At 41.8% G+C, this 17,400-nt stretch overlaps 1 protein-coding gene across 1 annotated transcript in view; it reads left to right on the forward strand.

Annotated features, from left to right (window-relative positions):
* The first annotated feature begins 319 nt into the window (after positions 1-319).
* Positions 320-17,400, forward strand: part of LOC138675724 (uncharacterized) — a 166,089-nt gene continuing 149,008 nt past the window's right edge. Inside the window, exon 1 of the mRNA XM_069764191.1 lies at positions 320-392. The gene's annotated coding sequence lies outside the window, so the exon portion shown is untranslated. The remainder of the gene's footprint in view (positions 393-17,400) is intronic.

A 17,400-nucleotide genomic window follows, 5' to 3' on the forward strand; every position in this document is an offset into this window, starting at 1 on the left:
ACCTATCTGTTGGATCCAATCAAATTCTTACTACATTTCCCAATCGACTCTTTTTTTCCTCTGACCATGTTTGTTTGTTCTTTAACTACAATTTGCTCCACGGGAACATCCTGGAAAACACGCATTTATTTGTCACTATTCGCACTCTTTCGGGTGTGGTAGCCCAATTGTTTTTTTCTTCTCGTGCTGATTCCTAGTATGATGCGGGGTAATTTGATGGGAGAAAAACATTTGCTGCTTCTGTTCTCTCTGTTTCTCCCTCTCCCTCCTCCCACACGCATGCTCCCACTGGCAGACATGACTGCAACACTCGGCTACCAGTAGCACTAGGAGAAGTGCGAGCAGGCACAGGGATTCAAGGCAGGAGAGCTTCATCTGAGTGACTCATCCAGGTAATTGCATTATTCCCATCACGCCTGAGATTTCTTTATTTCAATTCTCATCTCTCCTTTTCCACCTGCTACACTTTTTCATGTGATTTGAAACTCTGTGCGCAAGGTATTTTATGTTCGCCTTCATCTTGGTCATCATTATCCTCATCATCATTTGTTTGTGGCTTGCCCCATCATTGGTGACCAGCCAGGTGTCAGTGGACAGGTTGTACTAGAGGACGGATGGGTAGAAGGCTTGCAGTGCCAACTGCGATGGGGCAGCACGTGTTTGAGTAGTAAATGTATCCAGCTGAATGTGGCACATGCAGATTACCATTGTCCGCACGATTTATAATATTTTTTTGTACTTTAAATCCGATCATATTACACCGTGTTACTCTTACAAACACTATAGTGTGTTTTATGTTGTGTATGGTTTTTTCATTGCTTCTATATACGGTAAGATGACGTTCAATATCCTCTGACTTGATTGACCATAGCATCTACTACCTCCAGTCCTAGGTGTTAGGTCAAGAAATAAGTAGTAGCCTCTTTCTTGAGTTTTCATGATCATTTTTTCTTTACCATTTTCTTTACCATTTGGGTAAATCTGACAGGGAGAAGGACTTGGGGATCCTAGTTAATGATAAACTTACCTGGAGCAACCAGTGCCAGGCAGCAGCTGCCAAGGCAAACAGGATCATGGGGTGCATTAAAAGAGGTCTGGATACACATGATGAGAGCATTATACTGCCTCTGTACAAATCCCTAGTTAGACCGCACATGGAGTACTGTGTCCAGTTTTGGGCACTGGTGCTCAGGAAGGATATAATGGAACTAGAGAGAGTACAAAGGAGGGCAACAAAATTAATAAAGGGGATGGGAGAACTACAATACCCAGATAGATTAGCGAAATTAGGATTATTTAGTCTAGAAAAAAGACGACTGAGGGGCGATCTAATAACCATGTATAAGTATATAAGGGGACAATACAAATATCTCGCTGAGGATCTTTTTACACCAAGGAAGGTGACGGGCACAAGGGGGCATTCTTTGCGTCTGGAGGAGAGAAGGTTTTTCCACCAACATAGAAGAGGATTCTTTACTGTTAGGGCAGTGAGAATCTGGAATTGCTTGCCTGAGGAGGTGATGATGGCAAACTCAGTTGAGGGGTTCAAGAGAGGCCTGGATGTCTTCCTGGAGCAGAACAATATTGTTTTATACAATTATTAGGTTCTGTAGAAGGACGTAGATCTGGGGATTTATTATGATGGAATATAGGCTGAACTGGATGGACAAATGTCTTTTTTCGGCCTTACTAACTATGTTACTATGTTACTATGTATTTATTTTATTTTTTATTTATTGCCCGTATTAAGGACATGATCAGTACATTTAAAGAAGAATTTGAAGAAAGGTAACTGATCGTTTTACCTCTCACAGTGGATTCTGGTGTCTTCAATGTTGTAAACCAAGTCTAGGGAATGACAGCTCCTTCCTTCTTTTTAGTCGCCTGCATGGCTTAATGAATGCCCAGCATGTCTCTTTAACGTAGGGGCATTGTATGGAGCCAAATAATTAACAGCAACTATTCCATTCATCCCTTGTACTTTCATGTGAAAGATCGGCGCAGTCAATGCATCACAGTATGGTTACATCTGTGACTTCAGCATTCGTGTGCTGCTAGAACATTTTAACAGAGGGGATCCCATTTCTTAGTGTTCCATGCGGCTAGATGTGTGTTTCCAAGGAAACCAATGGCCCGCCATCCTACTGCCATAGTATTTTGGCTTTGTGTGTTATTTCCTACGACTTCTTCTACGGTGTTTTACTTTCGAGCCGAAAATTACCTGCTTTCTTCTACACTGGAAAGCCGATAACCTCAGGACGTGCGACGCTTCTCTGGTTTCATCATAAATAAATGGATTTCATACACGAGACAGTTGCTCGGGGCAGTTTGGTTTTTACGGTGGGGACATTGTTTATAAAATGAAAGGATATGATGTAAAACATGGCGCGATATTTATGAATATTTTTTAAGGTCATTAATCACCTTCTAGTAATAATTGAATATTTTTAAGGACTTTTACTTATTGGAATATTAGGTGAGATTTCAATGTCGTTTATGTGACAAACAATAGGGCACAAGCTGTGGATGACATAGTGCTTTTTTTGGAGATAAACAAGCACTTGTGATTTATTGACATTGTTTTATACAATATAGGGTATCAGGGAAATATTCTTGAAAACACAGAGATTTCTCTCGAGCTTTTCACATGATTCATTGTCTTAGATACAATGCAGAGAACTGTATCACTATGGTGATGTCTGAGCCTCATAGCAGATTTCTGATAATTATACAGTAAATGCAGAGAAACACATTTCTTCCTAGCCAACAGATTTGCTTTTTTATATCCAGTGCAAAGGAAGCGTGTAGCCAGTGCCTATGTATAAAAGGTATTTGCGGGACCGCTTCAAAAAACGCCTGAAAAATGGCTTTAGAAAAGACTCGTAGTATTCATTTCTATTGTAAATCCACTTTGCTGGTCATATGGTCTTTGGAGCGCTGTTTTCTTTCCACTTCAGGTTTTGATAAACTCTTGGTAGGAAAAATAAACTGCACTTCTTTGATGCGGTATATGATGGAATCCATTCCAAGCGATGCATTTTCTAATCAAAGGCCCGCAAAAATATGCTGAATGGGAAATACATTTTTCCAAAATGATTCTAAGGGTTTGTGCACACTGAGTTTTTGAATGGAAACTGAGCGGAAACCCCAAGGCTCCAACTCCATCAAAGTGTTTTCTCCATAATTCTGCATAAAGCACTTGATAAGTTGCAAAATGTTTGCGTAACTCAAGGTTGCCAAATATTTTGCCATATTTGGTGATTTCTCTCCAGCTTTGCCCAGCTCTGCCAAAATAGGTGGAGCTGGGCCGAGACGGGGGTGGATTCATGACCAGTCTAAGTCATATTGCACGACTCGATAAAGGGTTGATTGTGACTTGTAGGATCGCTACTTCCAACAGGTGGCGTTATATAGAGTTCAAGTCCTCTTTCTCACTGAAGAGGCAATTTGCACAGCTAATGCCAGGATTTTTTCCCAGTCTCTCACTGGAGTTAGGTTAGGCTTCTTTCACACTTCCATCTTCCAAATCTGCACAGGATCCGTCAAGACGTTGAAATGACGGATCCTGTGCAGATTGTGGAAAACGTGTGCATCGGGCCCGTCGAGCCTTTATGCACCTGTTGTGTATGCGTCTTCGCAGCGGTTTTCCGCTGTGAAAACGCATACACAACACAAACCAGGTTAAAAAAAATAAAAAAAATCGCAGTATTCTCACCTACCGGGGTTCCCGCGCAGCGATGCTCCCGGCAGCTAGCGTTCCTAGTAATACATTGCAAAATCTCACGAGAAGTCGCGGTCTCTTGAGACCACTACTTCTTGCGAGATTTTGCAATGTATTACTAGGAAGTAACGCTAGCTGCCAGGAACATCGGTGACGCTGCGCGGGAACGTCGGTAGGTGAGAATATTGCGATTTTTATTTTTTTAATTATTTTTAACATTATATCTTGTTCCTATTGATGCTGCATAGGCAGCATCGATAGTAGAAGGAGAGCGAACGAGAGAGAATTTCCCTGACGGGAAATTCTTCCATGCATGCTCTCTTTGGAAAGGTGGGACCCGTCGCTGGATTCCTACTTTTCACAGGCAGCGACACATCCTGCGCCCATAGGCTACTATTGTAGCTAGTGACGGGCAGCGCAGGATGCGTCGCTGACCGATTTTCCGACGTGCAGATAAAACGTTCCTCTGAACGTTTTCTCTGCCCGACGGACCGTTTTTTTATGCAGGATCCAGTGATCCAGGTACCTATCTTCTCTGTCTGTGACATTCTGGAACTCTCGCCCCAGGCACTCTCTTCCTCTTACGTACTCTGTCCTGTCTAGGCCCACTACTTCTGTGAGTTACAAGCTCTGAGCCGTACTGCTAGGCGTCCTGACCCAGGACCCGTCTAGGATCGTTCACTCTATTCATTCTATCACTTTTCTCTCCACTAGGATCTTCCTATCCTCAGGCTCTGTCTTCTTTTTTGTTAGGGTCTCCTACATCACGTGGCACTGCGTTCATATTAGATCTTAGGTCTTTTCTCTTCTCACATTGGGCAGGAAATTGCCTCTGTCTCTTTAGCATCCTCCACTCTGTGCTGGTCCCAACCATTAACCCTGACTGTCCCTGTCAACTGCCTGTTGCTGGGCAGAATACAATACCAACTCTATAATGCATTTCACAGTTTAAATTACACATTAACAATACACATATTCTTCAATGATTAGAAGGTTGTGTTTCCTAAGCTTGCCATACATTGGGGTGTACGGTGTGTAGAGTATTTGGCTCTGCCCAAGTCCATCTACTGCCTCTGGTTTATATATCTTCTTTCTGTTTTACATTTTGCACCGGTGTCATCCTAAGAATGAGTGGTGATTGTGTGACACCCCAGCAATTTGGTTGTCACAGTTGGTAGTGCCTTCCTCAAGGGGAGAGTGATGCCATGCCTGGAAGCAAGAAGGATCCCCTTAACAGGTAGCACATACATGCAACACTTTTCTGACTGCAGGCCAGAAGTGAGAGCTCTATACCCGGTTTCAGGGTAGCTTCCCTATATATATTCTGGCTGGTGGAGGAGTTAGAGAGATTGTAGGAGACAGTGAGGGGAGAAAGAGCAAAAGAGGAGAGAGGAACTAGAGTGGAGCTGCGAGTGGGCTCCCTACAGGTTTGAGCCCCAGAAACCGGATGCCGGGAGTCCGAGGTTGTGCGGGAACTGTATGCCCTACAGCAGAAACCAGTGGGCAGGATATTCCAAGTCTTCTGACCACAATTACACCCGAAGGCACAGCAGCAGATTAGAGCCCGGAATCACCACAAGAGAGGGACACCTGTAAAAAGGCTCGAGTTGCCTGCCATGGGGGTAGAGTCCCACCTGAGGGATGGATTGAGAGAGGACCTTGTATGAAGCTTAAGGCAGCAAGGGACAGCAAATTCAGCACAGAAAGGAAGGCTTCCAACCCCACCTGGCTAAGGGGATTCCGAACTGCTTCCAGGCTGCCCAGATTTCAAGATCACCTGGAACCTGTGTCTTGGACTGCAATTTCACCAGTATCAGGTAAAGAGACTGTAAATCCTGTGTCCTCCAATTATTTCCTGCACCTCACCATCTATCATCCCTCTTAGCAACTGCACAAGGAACACTGGGGAGATATACCAACTCTGCTGCAATACCATCAGCCACAGTGGATCCCTTTAAGCAGCATCAGCCATCCCTGGCCCAGTACAACAGGTGGCATCACAAATATTAGACTTTATTTCCACTTCCATTCATTCCCCTTTTATTGGATGCCCAGGGCCACGGACCGGGTCACCGCTTCCGTGACCACCCCTTTAAGCACCGCCGAACCCGTCCCGAGTACCCTACAGTCCTAGCGGGCGCTCCAATTGCAGATTGATCTCCCAATGTTCTTTAGTAAAATGGCACTAGTGGTGGCACATGCGAAGGTTGAGATCACCAGCACCATTTTCCTGAAGCCTGTCGTGTGACAGTAGTGCTTCTGCTGCTGCTAATGGCTCCCAAATTCTTAGCCGTGGTATGTTTTTTTCTTTTATACTACCACGTCCATTGCCACTTATACTTTTTCCATATATTTCATACAATACTGTAACTAATTTTTAACAGTAAAGTCAACACCAAATATTCAACTCTTACCAAAGAAGATATAACTAGAAATTCTCAGCAGATAGGAACACATACAGAAAGCAAAATATCATAGCATGCTGCTATACAAGGTGTGTTGTGTACAGTTGTCAAATTGTACTAGTAAAACAGTTGTGAAAAAACACATGCACAGTAACATGTTTCTCTTTATCTTTTCCATTTTTTAAATAGAATTAAACCCCTTGCCCCAAAAATGACTAGATAAGAAATGCTAGGTAAATACAAGTCCAAAGTCCCGGACCTGCAACAGAGCACTGAATTGGTGTAACATGTTTGCATTTAAAATTTGAAAAGTAAAACAAAATTACAAAAAAAATGTTGTAGGGAAGATTGTTGAAGATAAAATTCTGGAGTTAAGGTACGATTACACTAAACGATTTACCAACGATCACGACCAGTGATACGACCTGGCCGTGATCATTGGTAAGTCGTTGTGTGGTCGCTAGGGAGCTGTCACACAGACAGCTCTCTCTAGCGATCAACGATCCGGGGAAAGACTTTGGCATCATTGAAACTGTCTTCAACGATGCCGAAGTCCCCGGGTAGCCAGGGTAAACATCGGGTTGCTAAGTGCAGGGCCGCGCTTAGTAACCCGATATTTACCCTGGTTACCAGTGTAAAAGTAAAAAAAAAAAACATTATACTCACATTCCTGTCACGTCCACCAGCGTCAGCTTCCCTGCACTGTGTAAGCGCCGGCCGTAAAGCACAGCGGTGACGTCACCGCTGTGCTCTGCTTTACGGCCGGCCGGCGCTGACACAGTCAGTGCGGGAAGCTGACGCCGGGGGACGTGACAGGAATTTACAATGGTAACCAGGGTAAATATCGTGTTACTAAGCGCGGCCCTGCGCTTAGTAACCCGATGTTTACCCTGGTTACCAGTGAACACATCGCTGGATCGGCGTCACACACGCCGATCCAGCGATGACAGCGGGTGATCAGCGACTAAAAAAAGGTCCTGATCATTCCCAGCGACCAACGATCTCCCAGCAGGGGCCTGATCGTTGGTCGCTGTCACGCATAATGATTTCGTTAACGATATCGTTGCTACGTCACAAAAAGCAACGATATCGTTAACGAAATCGTTATGTGTGAAGGTACTTTTACTGAATTTTTTTCTGGTTTTTTTTTGAAAAAACAATTATTTCCTCTTCACAAAATCATTTGCACACGATATGGAAAAATTCAGTATAGTCACTTGTGACAAGCAAGCACACCTTCAGTAATGTTTTTGTTTCTGTTGCTTTCTAGTAGTTCATTAAGATTGAATGAAAAAAATGTGTAATAATTTTAACTCAAATTTAGTTATGATGCCAGCTACACCATATCACTGATCAGTTGCCCTGGCACTGCTGCTAGCATCTCTCCTCGCCCTCTCTCCCCTATCAGTTGATTCTCTATATTTTTCACAGACCACTACTCATCTTCTTCAGTGAATAAGTTATTAAACATATCATTGTCTGGAGTATCTGTCCATTGATTTAGGGCTTTCTCTCCCTTTCTCTGTTGTTGAGCTGTGAGCTCTGATGTACTTTCACTCTACTACTTAAGGTACCTTCACACTCAGCGACGCTGCAGCGATACCGACAACGATGTCGATCGCTGCAGCGTCGCTGTTTGGTCCCTGGAGAGCTGTCACACAGACAGCTCTCCAGCGACCAACGATCCCGAGGTCCCCGGTAACCAGGGTAAACATCTGGTTACTAAGCGCAGGGCCGCGCTTAGTAACCCGATGTTTACCATGGTTACCAGCGTAAACATTAAAAAAACAAACACTACATACTTACCTTCAGCTGTCTGTCCTCCGGCGCTTTGTTTTCCTCTGCACTGTCAGCGCCGGTCAGCCGGAAAGCAGAGCGGTGACGTCACCGCTGTGATTTCCGGCTGGCCGGCGCTGACACAGGATGCAGGAGGAGTGCAGAGGGGCAAAGCGCCGGGGACAGACAGCTGAAGGTAAGTATGTAGTGTTTGTTTTTTTTAACGTTTACGCTGGTAACCAGGGTAAATATCGGGTTACTAAGCGCGGCCCTGCGCTTAGTAACCCGATGTTTACCCTGGTTACCAGTGAAGACATCGCTGAATCGGCGTCACACACGCCGATCCAGCGATGTCAGCGGGAGATCCAGCAGCGAAATAAAGTTCTGGACTTTCCTCAGCGACCAACGATCTCCCAGCAGGGGCCTGATCGTTGGTCGCTGTCACACATAACGATTTCCTTAACGATATCGTTGCTACGTCACAAAAAGCAACGATATCGTTAACGATATCGTTATGTGTGAAAGTACCTTTACTAACAAACTGTCAGAAACAAACCTCATGAGAGTAGAGCGAAGGCCCAATGTCTTGTAGTTGGACCTGTGATCACAAACTAGCGTGCAGCTCGTTTGGCACTCACCAAAATTGTCAGGTCTGTCACTGATGCCCAGTCACTACACAGATGAGAACAGGTTTAGACTGAGCACCTATGACAGGCATGAAAGAATCTAGAGAGGCCACGGAGAACATTATGGTGCCTGAAATATCATCCAGCATGAATCGGAGTGATTCAGTGATGGTCTTGGTAGGCATATCCTTAGGGGTGACACAGACCTCCAAATAACAGTCAACTATATCATGACTACTCTTAGATGCAAGAATAAAATCTTACATCTATTGTCAGACCCTACACTACACTACTTCTTTTGACATTTGCCCCATTTTCCCCAGGCCAGAATCCAATTGAGAACCTGTAAGACACTTTGTAAGCATTATAGAGTGTCCAAAAGCTAATTGATGCCCTGATTCACCTATGTGAGGAGATCCCAAGGACACCAAATGCCACCTCATCAGGAGCATGCTCAGGCATTGACTTGGCAGAAGTGCAAATAGGCATGCGGGGGCCATACAGATTATTGAGGTTGCAAATTGGATCTGCCTGTGATTACAAATGTGTACTTTCATTTTCACAGTGATATGAAATGCAGTCCTGGGTTGGTTGATGATTTTGTTTTCCATTGACTAATCATCGATAACAGTGGCGAACACAAACGGGAGAAGGGCCCTGTACAATAACAATATAAAGGCCCTTTGCAGTCCAATAGCTCATCACAGGGCCGGACTGGCCATCTGGCAATTCTGGCAATTGCCAGAAAGGCCTGTCTGGTTGTGGGCTGCCTTGGCTGCAACGTTGTTAGCAGAATCGGTGTTCTCAAGACACCAATACTGTTAAGAGTTGTGATGGAGCACAAAGTTGCTGCTCTGTCACTTACCCCACCAGGCCACGGGTATCATTAGAAATATTGGTCTTGTAGTAACTCTTCCTTTCCTCTATTCAGGGTAATATTAGTAATATATCCCATCTGGTGCTTGGGGATGGGGACAGCATGGGCCTGTGTGATTTCAAATGCCAAGACTGAATTTCAGCCTCAGTCCGTACCTGGCTCATTATAATGCACAATTCCACCTGCTTTGGGGTCTAAGTGGCCCTTTTATCTCTTGGGTCGCTGTGCAGCTGCACAGGATGTACCAATAATTTGTGTGCTCCTAATTAGGAATTTTCTTCTTAAAACTGCAAAATGTATATCAGTAAATATTTTATATTACAGTGATAATTCCACCTAATAGGTAATAAAATAATTGATTGTAAATTAAAGCTAAGATTCAAGTCACTTACGTATCTCTGTGTAAGTCAAGAAAATAGTACACAACTCAAGGCTGAGGTACATTAGACAAGTTTTATAGCAAAATATTACCTACATTGTTACTTTACATCATTACGGTACTTAAAATTATTAGTCTGAAATCTCATCATCATAAAATTATAGTTGTCCATGTAAACAATGCACATTCATTGCACATAGTAGAGAGTGTATATTACATTGCCCAGCTCATTTCCGAGATCCCCTTTACTAATGCGCTGGATGTATCCCAGGAAATTTGATAAGTTTATGATTCTGTCATTCTTTTCAAGAACCATAACAGGTTTAACTGCTGTATAATGAACGGTTTCTGTGGAAGCTCGTCTACCCTGCCATGCCCTAGGCTGTGCTTGCATCTCAGTTTTGTACATGTTGGAGCTTTATTTCAGGGGTATGTATACTTATGTACATACATACAGTATACAATATATACTTTTAACATGGTCATATGTATCTAACATGTTAATAAATTACCTATTTTTACTGTATAGGAAAGCTAATCTACAGTGCAAAATGCCATAATAAGGACATAATAAAAGTGTAATCACATGGTATACATTTTTTTACTGTCCCAGTCAATGAGTACCGTATGTATGACATGGTATGCCTTTACGGTAGTATATTATATGTTGGAGTCAGATGTTTTCAGTATGCCGGGAAATATTCTCAACTTAGAACTAAGCAAATATATGCCAAGTACAAAGTGAAATATAATGTAGAATTAGTGATGCACATATACAAATTGACCTATAGCTAGCGTATAAATGGTAGACCATTCAGAGGAGATATACAGCTCTGGCAAAAATTAAGACCATCACATCAAAGCCCTGTCACGGGCAGCCCAATCTCCAGACCTGAACCCCATTGAAAACCTCTGGAATGTAATCAAGAGGATGATGGATAGTCACAATCCATCAAACAAAGAAGAACTGCTTAAATTTTTGCGCCAGAAGCAGTGTGAAAGACTGGTGGAAAGCATGCCAAGACGCAAGAAAGCTGTGATTAAAAATCATGGTTATTCCACAAAATATTGATTTCCGAACTCTTCCTGAGTTAGAATATTAGTATTATTGTTTCTAAATGCCTATGAACTTGTTTTCTTTGCATTATTTGAGGTCTGAAAACACTGTTTTTTTTCCTTAATTTTGACCATTTTTCTTTGTCAGAAAAAAAATACAACATGTATTGCTTGGAAATTCGGAGACATGTTGTCAGAAGTTTATAGACTAAAAGAACAATTTACATTTTACTCAAAAATATACCTATAAAGAGAAAAATCAGACAAACTGAACATTTTGCAGTGGTCTCTTAATTTTTACCAGAGCTGTATATGCCCAAAGAAGAAAAAACAAACCTAAGGTCTTGGAAGGAGTCAGAATGATGAACCCAAAAGTAAAAAATCTTTCTTGATAAACAAGTACTGTAGAAGACAGGTGCCCACACAACACTAAAGAACAACAATTATTCATATACATATGTATATACTGTACAAGGGTGTCTAAAAAATATATTTAAAAAACTACCCCAAACCACACAGGGAGCATGCAGGTGCCAAAAACACGAAAAAGTATAAACATGGAGCATCAATAATTTATCATGATTAAACTGATGGTAAAAGGTAGGTGCTCATCAAGTCACAAGATAATATAAATAGGAAAACATTATAGTTGGATGTAAAAGAACTATAAATACATGCAAATTGCAGTACTGGCCATAATAAAGCATACGTCTAGATTAAAACACACAAATTCCATATATGTAAGATGTATGTACAAAGAAACATACAAAGAAAATGGATGAGTGTATATGTAAAAAGGGGGGTGGCGATGTTAAAATGGATGATGTGAATAGTCCAGCATAATTCCTCCAAGAATAGCTGCATGTGAGACAGCAATATATTATTATTTATATATTATATTATCTTGTGACTTGATGAGCACCTACCTTTTACCATTGGTTTAATCATGGTCTTTATTGCACATAAATAATTGTTGCTCTTTATTGTTGTGTGGCCGCCCATCTTCTACAGTGCCACCGTTTAAACATTGTTTATCAATAAAGGTTTTTTACTTTTGAGTTCATCGTTCTGACTCCTTCCGTGACCTTATGTTCGGTTTTTAATATTGTCAACTTGTACCTCTGATGAAGGCAAAAACTGATAGGAACAGAGCTTAACCCTTTCCGACAGTGGTCGTTATAGTACGCCGATGTCGGAGTCCTCCTCAGCGCCGGAACCTACACCTTTCCAGACACTTGACAGGTGATCTATACAGCTGACATGTGCCGTAACAGCCACGAGTGGAATTGTGATCCACCTGCGGCTATTTAACTAGTTAAATGCCACTGTCAATTTCTGACAGCGGCTTTTAATGTGAGCTTACCAGAAGTGAGTTGCTAATCCTGCCCATCGGTGATCCCGTCACATGATTGCGGATCAACAATGGGTCGGCACGAGAACCAGAGGACTAAAGCAGACCTCTTTGTCATTGTCAGATTGCTATGAGCACCGCACTATGGTCAGTGCTCATAGCAACTGATTTCTGCTACACACAGGTGATCTGATCATGGCCTGCATGTAGCAGAGGCAATCAAAGTACTGCAGCTTCTAGTCTCCCATGGAGATTATTTAAGCATGCAAAAAGTAACAAAAAATGTTTTTAAAAATATTTAAAAACTAAAAAAAATATAAAAGTTCAAATCACCCCCTTTTGTCCCATTCAAAATATAACAATAAAAAATTCAAATATACAAATATTTGGTATCACCGCATTCAAAATTGCTCGATCTATCAATATAAAAAAAGAATTAACCCGATCACTAAATGGCGTAACAAGAAAAAAATTCAAAATGTCAGAATTACATTACATTACGGTACATTGCAATAACATGCAATAACGAGCGATCAAAAGATTGTATCTACATCAAAATTGCATCAATAAAAATGTCAGCTCGGCATGCAAAAAAAAAAACCCTCACCCAGTCCCAGATCCTGAAAAATGGAGACGCTAGACTAGAGGTCTCTGAAAATGGCGTCATTTTTTTTCTAATCAAATTTTGAATTTTTTTTCACCACTTAATTAAAAAAGAACCTAGACATGATGGTGTCTATAAACTCATAATGACCTGGAGAATCATAAAGACAGGTCAGTTTTAGCATTTAGTGAACATGGTAAACAAAAAAAATAAAAAACAACTGTGGAATTGCACTTATTTGCAATTTCACCACACTTGGAATTTTTTTCTTGTTTTCTAGTACACGATATGTTAATACCAAATGGTGTCATTCAAAAGTACAACTTGTCCCACAAACACCAAGCCCTCACAAGGTCATATTGACCAAAAAATAAAAAAAAGTTATGGCTCTGGGAAGAAGGGGAGCAAAAAACAAAAATGCAAAAACTGTAATACCTCTGGTCGTTAAGGGTTAGAGAGATTGACCACTACTTCAACTCTGATGATGGCCTATCCTTAGGAGTGGTCATCAATGTCTGATCTGTCAGGCTCCGACACCCAGCAGCCCCACCGATCAGCTGTTACCGATGTTGGCGGCGGCGGCTGTAAGTACTCACTTGTCGAGCTGGCTATCTTCTGATAGTGACTGCAGCAGGGTACTACACATCAGCCTCCTATCCAAATCAATAGGATGCAGATGTGCAGTGAGTGACCTGCAGTGGCCACTATCAGAAGATGGCCAGCTCCGCAAGTGAAACCTAAGGATAAGTCATCAATGCTAAAGTAGTGGACAACCTCTTTAACAAATGCATACAGACTGCTATATGCACTCTGTGTACCCTACACATTTAACTCACAGGAAAATAGAGGTTTTCATATGCAAGTTTATAAGAAACCCAAGAGCAATAAAAATTATTCTATTGAATGCGGTATTAGGAGAATATGGTGCATCAGTGAGGCATCATACAGCTGCAGGTGGATTTGCCTACTGATAAATTGTATGAAAATGTAGAAACACATATACAGGCCCATTCGTGAGGCTTTACACTACTAGAATGTTCTTGCAATTAAACGGGTTTGATGGGAATACAAAAAATAATGAAAAAGTTCATTAAAAATATCCATAAATACCTTTAATTAGCTAATCACATTTATTTTGTGTAGGCAGGTAATTACCCTAGCACATTAACTGTATACTACATTATAGTTGTACTGCTAGAAAGCTGTCCTAGAATGTTAGGGCAGACCAGGTGCAAGGAGCATGTGCAGTAGGAGGCTCCATAGCTGAAAGCTGGAGATATCCTATATCTCATACTGTCCCGCTATCTCCAAGTCATAGTAGCGGAGCTTCCTACACACATGCTCACAATCAGCCGACCTGTCCTAACACACTGACAGAAAACTGACCAAGTGTAAGAAGATGGAGGCCATTTTAATAATAAAGTGATTACCTCTCTAGACAAAATGATTGTGATTTGATGAGTAATGGAGTAAATGGGATGTCCACTACTTGAAGAAACCCTTTTTATATTATGTAGTCCCCCTTGCAAGATAAAAATACTCACATCCGGCATCAGCCCAATTATAGTGCTGTCAGCATCAGGTCTACCGGGGTTTGCGTGACATTGTTATGCCATGTGAGTGCTGCAACCAATCAGCACTATTGGGCAGCTGTGTTCTTACATCTTCCACTTGTCCAAGGTTCATACTAAGGAAGTGACATCATAGCAGCCTAATAGTGGTGAACGTTTGGCTACAGGGCTCTTGTGGCATAATAACGTCATGCAAGCCCCGGGAGACCTGTGCCAACCTCACTAAGGGAGGTGAGTATGTTATTTTATTTTACAAAAGGGACTATTTCATTTAAAAAGGGATTGTCCGGGTAGTAAACAATCTCTTTAAAAGTATTTAGTAATTTATTCATGACAACTGATGAGTAATTTATCACCTACCCTGTGAGGATAGTTGATAAGCTTTGTTCACTGACCAACCCCTTGCTTATGGCTTAAAATATCCTTGACATGAATCTGTTAATAATCTCTGTATTCTGTAAAGGATTTGGAAAAGGGTCTGTGAAAGCTATTAATCCACGATGTTACCTTTAATTTTCAAGGCAAGTTAATCAGGTTTAATGTGATTACTTGCCCTAGATGTGCCTAGGTGGATTCATCCAGCCTTTGTCTGAGGTTGTCATTTGTGAATAGTTGTCTGTCTGTATACTACAGTAAACCATTGCAACTTTACATTGAGTTGTCTGAAAGACTCCTATCAATCAGAAGCATCAAAGCTTATTCCTGATATGTTTTAGATAAATTAGTGAAATTGTACCTAAGTCCACATGACTAATGTTTTTACAATGAAACCTGCAGATGGTCATGCAGGATAAAAATGACACCAGGATGATTTGCAGCAGAGCTTGGAGCAACGATGAGGGTCTCAGAAAGGGATTTAATCACATTTTGTCACTTTTTGTACAGCAAATAGCAGCATCAAGATAGTATTGCAATATGCAGTCACAGTGATCCCAAACACGTGAGGACATTTTAATGTTGAAGGTTGTCCACCGATATAGGGACCTGCTAATATCCGTGAAGTTTCTCTGGCCACTCAGTGGAGATACATAACATTTTGGGTCTGTATTTGTTTAGTGGGTCTAATCTGAGGAACATATTTGTTTAGGGGAATTGGTCAGAAGTTTGAATTAAAGAAATTTTGTATTTATTTAGGAATCTAGAGTTTGTAATTATTTAGGGTTCTGGTCAGGGGACTGTTTCCTTTAGGTGGACTTTAGGAATACTGGAGTCTATATGTATTGTGCTGAGATTTATATTAAGGAGGTATGTATTCAGACTTTGGAATCTGTATTCAGTGACTCTGTTCAGGGGCTTGTATTTAGGAAGCCCCAGGGTTTATTGGAAGGTCTCAGGTCTGATATGGACTTTATATTAAGAGGGCTTGATTTTATTTAGGCAGTCTAATATGGGGTGTGTTTTTAGTGGGTCTTTATTAATTTAGGGGTTTAGAGTCAGACCTGTTCTTTTAGAAGGTGTACTTTGGGGTCTATATTTAGAGTATCTAAAAAATTATTGATGGTGCCTGGGGGTGTGATGAAGGATACATGGACTAATTGTAAATGAAAAGTAGTAGGTTAGTGGTGTTTGGGGACATGGCCCATGCAACTGGCAAGCATATAATAAAAAATTGTTGCTTTTGGCTATTACACCACTTCTCAGAGTATCAGAACATGATGTCCCCACTCAAAAATGGCTGTTTATTAAAAAAAGAGTCTAAGCACTCACAGATCCTCCTTTGAGATTTAGTTTTAAAACTATCACAGCACATAGCAATGAAGCCTAAAGGTACCGTTACACTATACGACTTACCAACGATCACAACCAGCGATACGACCTGGCCGTGATCGTTGGTAAGTCGTTGTGTGGTCTCTGGGGAGCTGTCACACAGACAGCTCTCTCCAGCGACCAACGATGCCGAAGTCCCCAGGTAACCAGGGTAAACATCAGGTTACTAACTGCAGGGCTGCACTTAGTAACCCGATATTTACCCTGGTTACCATTGTAAAAGTTAAAAAAAAAAAAACAGTACATACTCACATTCCGATGTCTGTCACGTCCCCGTCCGTCAGCTTCCCGCACTGACTGTGTCAGCGCCGGCTGTAAAGCAGAGCACAGCGGTGACATCACCGCTGTGCTCTGCTTTACGGCCGGCGCTGACTGTCAGTGCAGGAAAGCTGACGGAGGGGGGCGTGACAGACATCGGAATGTGAGTGTGTACTGTTTTTTTTTTTACTTTTACAATGGTAGCCAGGGTAAATATCGGGTTACTAAGCGCGGCCCTGCGCTTAGTAACCCGATATTTACCCTGGTTACCAGTGAACAAATCGCTGGATCGGCGTCACACACGCCGATCCAGCGATGACAGCGGGTGATCAGTGACCAAAAAAAGGTCCTGATCATTCCCCAGCGACCAACGATCTCCCAGCAGGGGCCTGATCATTGGTCGCTGTCACACATATCGAGATCGTTAGCGGGATCATTGCTACGTCACAAAAAGAGTGACGTTGCAACGATATCGTTAATGAAATCATTATCTGTGAAGGTACCTTTAGGCGAGTTGAGTAATCAATTGGACACCAGAACCACCAAAGACAAACCAGTAATGTTTCTATATTCAGAACGTCCTGCAACCATGGAGCCTGATGACTTAAGTCTATATTTTCCAGTTTCTAGTTATCATTGCAGCATCTGTAGAGATCACATTCCAGTGTAACTTTGAATTAAAGGGGTTATCATCGACATTGTTTTATTTTTTCATATCGGGCTAATAACTTACCAAACAGGTAGTTGCTAACTACTAGTGTTGAGCCACCCCCTTAGTGTTCGAGTTCGGCTCGGTTTGTCGAATTGGGGCGTGTTCGACGACTGTTCGTTGAACGTTCGACGAACACCGTCAAACCCCATTGAAACCAATGGCAGGCAAACACAAACATATACAAACACGTAGAAAACACATAGAAAAAACCTTAAAAGGTGTCAAAAAGCTGACAAACTGCTCAGAAGACACAACAAACACATGGAAAAGTCACAACTACATATAGTCGTGCGAAAA

The sequence above is a fragment of the Ranitomeya imitator genome, chromosome 4, assembly GCF_032444005.1.
Source record: "Ranitomeya imitator isolate aRanImi1 chromosome 4, aRanImi1.pri, whole genome shotgun sequence".
In the NCBI taxonomy this organism is placed as follows: domain Eukaryota; kingdom Metazoa; phylum Chordata; class Amphibia; order Anura; family Dendrobatidae; genus Ranitomeya; species Ranitomeya imitator.